We start from the raw sequence: 6,387 nt of genomic DNA on the forward strand, positions 1-6,387 counted from the left end.
TAAAACAATCATTTATTAAAAATAGGACAAATACAGTTTCTAACAAACTCTCATCTTTCCACATTATTCCACATCATTTCTCGTTATTCCACATTCTTCTACATCAATTCACATTGCTTATTCCACATCCAGTCATATGTATTCCCATCGTCCTCATTCATTCTCATCCAATCACATCATATTACATCTCATCACATCTATCCACATCTATCCTCATCACATCTCATCCATTCACATCTACCCATATCCACATCACATCCATTCATATCACATCTCACCATTCACATCTACCTAGATCCACATCACATCACATTCATCCACCTTACATCTCATCCATCCATTCACATTACATCACATTCATTTATATTCATTCAGTTCCACATCTCATCACATCACATCCATCCACATCACATCTCATCCATTCACGTCACATCACATCATACTCACATCTATTTATATCTCATCATATCATATTCACATCGCATCACATCCATTTAGATATCATCACATCACATTCACATCCATTCACATCACATCTCATCCATTCACATCTCATCATATCCACTCACATCCATCACACCCATTCAAATCCATCACATTCATTACATCCACATCACATCACATTCATTCCACCCACATTACATCGCATCCACATCTCATTCTCATCCATCACACCCATTCACATCCATCACACCCATTCACATCCATCACATTCATTACATCCACATCACATCACATTCATTCCACCCACATTACATCGCATCCACATCTCATTCTCATCCATTTACATCACATCACATCCTTTCACATATCATCACATCTCAATCTCATCACATCACATTCACATCCACATCCATTTACATCTCATCCACATCTCTTCACATCCACATCCACATCCATTTACATCACATCACATCCTTTCACATATAATCACATCTCAATCTCATCTCATCACATTCACATCCACATCCATTTACATCACATCACATCCCATCCACATCCACATCCATTTACATCACATCACATCCCACCCACATCTCGTCACATCCTATCACATCGCATTTACATCATATCACATCTACTCACATCGTATTCACATCTTATCACATCTACTCACATCTTATCACATCGTATTCACATCTATTTATATTTAGTAACATTTTCTACTTTCGATACCGATGATGGGACTTTTCTAAATTTTTGCCAATTGCTTGGCCTAGTTAAAGGTGCTTTTTCTCGATGGATATTTTCATATTCTTTCTCAAATTTCTCAAGTGAAATATATTCAATATTCTTCTTTTGAGTAAAAGATTCATGGGATTTACAAAAATAAATTCTACCCATATTTTCTAATAAAATTAATAATGCTCAAAATTTCACTTTTGATAAATACTCATAATTTGAATTATGCTAAAAATTCCTCTTTTACCATTTAATTTCTTGGATCTCAATTATCATGGGAATTCCTCTTTTTATATAAAAATAAATTTATCAAAATTTTCTCTTTTTCCATTTAATTACTTGATTCTCAAATATCATGGAAATTTCTTTTTTTGCATAAAAATAAATTTACCAAAAATTTCTCTTTTTCCATTTAATTACTTGATTCTCAAATATCATGGGAATTCCTCTTTTTGCGTTAAAAAAATTATCAAAAATTTCTCTTTTTCCATTTAATTACTTGATTCTCAAATATCATGGGAATTCCTCTTTTTGCATTAAAAAAATTTACCAAAAATTTCTCTTTTTTCATTTAATTACTTGATGCATAAACACTAAAATTTTGTTTCCCGTAAATATGATGAAAATCATTCTTTTAGCATAGGATGTCCAATCCTAGAATATGGTAGGAAGTCCTCTTTCAGCATTAAGCATAAAAATAAGATATGTGTTAATTTCTAAAAAAATTTACCATAGCTTTGCTGCTGTAATACCATAGCTTTGCTGCTATTACACATAATTTTAAATTTTTCTAGAAAAGAATAAGACTTTGTAATACAATTATGATAGAAGAACTATCCTTAAACTTAAATCCAAATTATGGAATTAAATCATAAATTTACCATAATTTTATTAACATAAAAGCATAAAAATACTATTTTCTTATCCTCTAGCTTTACAAGCTTAGAGTTTGGTTTTGGATTAAGAAATCATCAATGAGAAGCATTCTTTTTCTAAAGGACTAGCCATAGGAATGACTATTCTTTTGGGAGAGAGAGATATACATAAAAAGCATTCAAAATAAGCATAAAGATTAACTTTTTTGTGATTAATCATTAAAGTTCTTAGAGAAAGCTTGATTTGCATTAAAAACAACTAATTAGAAACTTCTCAAGCTTGAGAGGGGTTGAGAAGTGAAATCATTTGAGAATATTAACAAAAACCATAAAACTCCTTCTTACCTCAAGGTTTGGCTTGCTTCTTTATCTAGAAGTGAAGCCCCCAACCAATCAATTGGTTTAGTGAGTTAAGAAGAAAGCTCCAAGAGTTGTTGAAGAGAGAGAGAAGCTCCAAGCTCTCCAAAAGTAGAGGATTTTTAAGGGATAATAGAAAATATCATTATTTTAATGTAATACTGTATGGTATAGCTCACATATTTTTTTACAAAATACTAAGGATCTATTTATAGGTGAGGGAGGCTACTAACCAAGTCCAACTAGGTTCTAGAATTTTCCAGGTTCAGTTTGACTCAATTTAGATAAGATTTGGACCAGTTTGGCTCCCTTTTTGATTTGGTTTAATCCAGGAGAGAGGAGAGATTAAAAAATCACAATTTTTTTGAATTAAAAAGGCACCTACCTCAGGAGTCCCCCTCTCCTTACCAAGGTGTCATTAATGCATCATTATTCAAGAATATCTCATTTTTTTAGTAATATCTCTTAAATTTTTAACTAATAAACCTTGTACCCAGTCAACTCTTTATCTTATGTGAGCATTTACTCCTTTTTGGGTATTTTCTTTTATTCTTTGATTTTATCTCATCCCAACACTTGGATTAATCCAATCAGCCCATAGGAACCTTAATTAGACCATAATCCAAAAAATTCTGAAAATGTAGACCCTTAGGCTAAGGTCCTTTATACACATTTTCAATTAATTCCAAATGCACCTTGAAAAATTAATTTTTAATTTTTGTTTCAAGGGAATCCATTTTAGACATTAGGAGGATTTTTATATCCAAAGATATCTTAATTTTAGGTTATCTCTCTAGACATTTTCTCTCTCTAGGCCAAAACAGGGTAAAACAAGATCTTTCTTTTATTTCAGAGAGGGAAATAATTACAAGAACAGAAGAGGAGGTTCTTACACCTTTACACCTCAAAAGCTGGAGGGAGGAATCTTACATCCTACCCCACTTAAAAAACATGAGATGTCCTCATCTCGTGTGGTGGAGTATAATCTCTTTCATCTTCTTCTTCTTCAACTGCTTCCAGCGTTACTACCTTGGAAGTGGACGGCTGATTTGGGAGCATCTCTCTTTGACTTCCCCTATCATGAGGCAGAGGTCTTGCATTACTTTGGATTGAAACTGAGGGTCGATTAGAGGGTCTACCTCTGGGATTTCCCTGATTTTGAACGGAAAGAAACCTGATCACTCTGGAAGGAAGGAGCTGGAGTCTGGAATCTTGGTCCCTGACTTCCCTGCCCCGCAAACCTTGATCCAAAAGGAGTTAGGCAATCCATACTGCGATGTCCAAATCCTTGACAGTTATAGCATTTCTTTTCTTTGTTCAAGGGTGGAACTTCTGAAGTTGAATTCCAGGGGATTGAGTTTCGGGAAAAGGACCTTTCTTCCATTCTGAAACTTCCTATATCCTGAGATTGACCTTGTTGTCTCTTAGTCAGTGTGGGAAGTTGGAATCACCTTTCGGAGCTAGAAATCTTTTGAAACATGATGGTGCTGGCTTTGACGGGACCTTAACATCAAAGGTCTTGGCGAAATCCTTCGCCATCCACACTACTTCGGCCATGGAAACTGGCTTGGCATTCTTCACTAGGACATTCAAAGGTTCGTTCAATCCACGAATGAACCTAGCCATCAGCTCTTCTTCATCCAGCGGTGGCGAGTACTTGAGGAGGAGAGTGAATGCTTAGTGATACATTTCAATACCTCTGCTCCCTTGGGTTAACTCTAAGAATTTGTTCATCTTGGTTTCCAAAAAGCTGGGAGGACAGAATCTCTTCCTTAGGTAAATCTTGAGATCATTCCAGGCCTGGGTGTTCCGATCCAGAGACGGTTTATCTCGCAGTGGTTTCTCCATGCCACTTTGGCCGTTTCTACTATCTTTAGCCTTGCAATAGCCATTTTACTTTTCTCGTTGTACCCGGTGACATCAAAGTATTCTTCCATTGCTTTGATCCACTTCTCCACAGCCTCGCCCAAGTTTTCCCCTTCACCCTTGAAAGGTCCAGGCTGTGATCTATGAAGAGATTTACGAACATCTGGGTCGAGCTCTTCCTCATCGAGTTGGGGATTAACATTCCTACCACGACGATCTCGATCCATGATCCTATCAATACAAAAATTCTTGTTAAGTCCCTTTTTCCCAAGTTAACCAAGATGCTCAAGTGAAAAGATCACTTTATAATTCAATTCCGATTTTAGATCCAAGTGAATTTTGGGGTTCCTTATAGTCTGGTCAACCCATGCAGAATCCTAGGATAAAGATCCCTTCTACAAGAAGAACACACAGAACTCACTATCAGAGAACAATTCATTCAGAACATATCATTTATATCCTTAACACAATAATGGTCCATCATACCGAAAATTTTAATCTCAACATTCCTCCACAAGAATTTGAATTATGCAAGTTCTCAATTTGTCATCCCTTAATTAGATCCACTTGGTCAAAGATTAACAGCAGCAATCTGTCATCAGCACAATCCACTAATCCTATAGTGATTTGCTGAAGTCATAATCGTCATTCTAGTTACTAACATCATCACTAGGATTCGTCCCATTCATCCTCATTGTGGCTTTGTTCAACTTATCTTCCTTCAACCAGAATTCAGAAATCATCATCTTTCAATCAGAAATCCAAATCAACTCATCAATTCTCAACTAGAATTCTAAAATTATATCAACTAGCATTCGAATTCATCCTCTGGATAGCATTTTTGCTTATAACTTCAAGGTCTTAGATTTACTCGTATATATTACCAGTAAAGAGCTGCAGTTATACTCACGGTATGTACAGGTAGTCACGGTCCTTTTAGTTATAAGGTAAATACCATCATATCTAGGCCTCAAGCAAGTCAGGGATTCCATACAATTGTGGCACTTCCATGTGAAGGCCCAATTTCCAATTTATGAATCTTCATTCTGAATATCAATTTGTATGAATTTCATCACACAATTACAATCTTTTACTGGTACTTCATAAATTTTTGACTTTCTGGCTTCTCGGTTGTTCCACTTTAGCTAATTCACTCTGATACCAGCTGAAAGATCCCTAGCCCCTCCGCACAACGAATTCCAGGGGTGCTAGTAGCGGAAGTAGCACTTCTTGCGCAGGGCAGAGCCTCTCACTCGGGGCCTCACCCACGGATATTCGGACAAGAGACTAATCCCTCGGTTCTTCCAAAATCAAACCCAAAAAAACTTCCCTTGCCCAGCAAACAAGCGATTCCTCCAGGATACTTTTATTCTAATGTAGTCAAGGTCATCGCTAACCAAACTGAACTTGTAAATCTCATGGTCAGATCAAGGAAAAGACTTGCACTTAGATCATAGAGTCTAACACTTTTTTCCTCATCAAGAGGCACAGCCATTGATTCTTTTCCATAGAACAAGGGTTATCCAGGATTTACTTTAACTATCGTAACTTAATAGAATTGAGTCTCATTTTAGGGATCCATCAATCCAGCCTAACCCCATCTAGTCCCATGGGTTAGCCAGCCGCCCAACCACTGTAGTGATAGGATCCATTTAGGAATTTGGTTATGTTTTGCCCCGAGTACCAGGGAAAAGAGTTCCCAAGCTGGTGCTTCAAGCAAACTTCAAGATAGTCACACCACTTACACACCTAGTATGAAATTGCCTGTTTCACAAATTCAACTGTCTTTAAAACAATCTTTTAATGAAACCATAGTATCATTGATCATAATCCTCCAAAATATCCAGGTTGAATTCTAATTTCCAATCATTCCTTCATCGGTGTACCTATGGCATCATTGGTAACCAGAACACTCACCACATGTCCACTCAGGGGCCTTTTCAATAGTTCTTAACTTATAGTACCTGAAAATATATTCACTTATAAAAATCCAAATGGACTTTCCGTTGAAGATCAGCAAGATCAACCAACAAATCCATATAAAAGAGTCACGGACTCATCCATTGAAGACCAGCAAAGGACAATCAACTAGATCCATACCCGAGTT

The sequence above is a fragment of the Cibotium barometz genome, chromosome 21 (genome assembly GCF_041138505.1).
Source record: "Cibotium barometz isolate CiBa-2024 chromosome 21, ASM4113850v1, whole genome shotgun sequence".
NCBI lineage: Eukaryota > Viridiplantae > Streptophyta > Polypodiopsida > Cyatheales > Cibotiaceae > Cibotium > Cibotium barometz.